We start from the raw sequence: 1,801 nt of genomic DNA on the forward strand, positions 1-1,801 counted from the left end.
GTAGACATCAAGCTCTTTTCTGGCGCCGTTGCCAGGGAGGTTAGCGCTTGAAGGTATATCTTTAGATCTTGCAATCGAATCTTTTAGTTTCTTGTTTTATCACTAGTTTAGTCTATAAAATAAAACTACAAAAAGTGGAAATAAGGTTGCCTCATATGCTTCATCTTTTTAATGTCTTTCGTGAAAATAAGGATTCCAATAATTGTGCCAAAGTTTTAGAAGAAGAATGTATTAAAATGTTTGGCACTAAATCTTTGGATGATGAGCATGATTGCAATGTTTTTAGTATGAATTCTTTGAATATCCATGATGCTAATGACATGCAAAGCCACAAGCTTGGGGATGCTATGTTTGATGAAGATGATATTTTTTGTCCCCCAAGTTTTGGTGAGCAAATTTATTATGATGAAAGCATCCCTCCTATCTATGATGATTATTGTGATGACACGTATGCTATAAAGAATAATGATATCCATGAAACGTGTCATCATGATTTTAAATTTCAATTGGATTATGCCTCACATGATAGTTATTTTGTTGAGTTTGCTCCCCCTACTATTCATGAGAAGAAATTTGCTTATGTGGAGAGTAATAACAATTCTATGCTTGTAGATCATGAAAAGAATGCTTTATGTGATGGTTATATTGTTGAATTCATTCATGATGCTACTGAAAATTATTATGAGAGAGAGGAACATATGCTCTTACATATTACAATAATATCAAGTTTCCTCTCTATGTGTTGAAAATCTTGAAGTTATCCTTGTTTTACTTTCCTATGCAAGTTGATTATTGTTCCCACAAGTTGTTTGCTCACAAAATCCCTATGCATAGGAAGTGGGTTAGACTTAAATGTGCTAGTCATATTCTTTATGATGCTCTCTTTATGTTACAATTCTTATCTTTTATGTGAGCATCATTGAAATCATCATGCCTAGCTAGGGGCGTTAAACGTTAGTGCTTGTTGGGAGGCAACCCAATTTTTATTTTTGTTCTTTTCTTTTTGCTTTTTGCTCCTGTTTAGTAATAAATAATTCATCTATCATATGTTTAGATGTGGTTTTATGTTTTAATTAGTGTTTGTGCCAAGTAGAACATTTGGGGAGACTAGGGTGAAGTCTTTGTGATCTTGCTGTAAAAAACAGGAACTTTTGCGCTCACGAGATTAGCTGCCATTTTTTACTGGAGAGTGCGATTAGGTTGATTCTTTTTGCATATGATTAATAGACAAATTACTCACGTCCACCAATTTATTTCAGAATTTCTTGAGTTACATAAGTATACGTTTGATACAGATTTTTCTGTTTTTGACAGATTCTGTTTTCTATGTGTTGTTTGCTTATTTTGATGAATCTATGAGTAGTATCGGAGGGTATGCACCATAGAGAAGTTGGAATAAAGTATATATTACACCAATATGAATTTATAATGAGTTCACAACAGTACCTAAATGGTGATTTATTTTCTTATACTAACGGAGCTTACAAGTTTTCTGTTAATTTTTGTGTTGTGAAGTTTTCAAGTTTTGGGTAAAGATTCGATGAACTATGGAATAAGGAGTGGCAAGAGCCTAAGCTTGGAGATGCCCAAGGCACCCCAAGGTAATATTCAAGGACAACCAAGAGCCTAAGCTTGAGGATGCCCCGGATGGCATCCCCTCTTTCGTCTTCGTTCATCGGTAACTTTACTTGGAGCTATATTTTTATTCACCACATGATATGTGTTTTGCTTGGAGCGTCATTTTATTTTATTTTATTTTGCTTTCTGTTTGAATATTTCCCAAGATCTGAAATTATTCGAC

The sequence above is a fragment of the Triticum urartu genome, chromosome 7 (assembly GCF_003073215.2).
Source record: "Triticum urartu cultivar G1812 chromosome 7, Tu2.1, whole genome shotgun sequence".
NCBI classification, from domain to species: domain Eukaryota; kingdom Viridiplantae; phylum Streptophyta; class Magnoliopsida; order Poales; family Poaceae; genus Triticum; species Triticum urartu.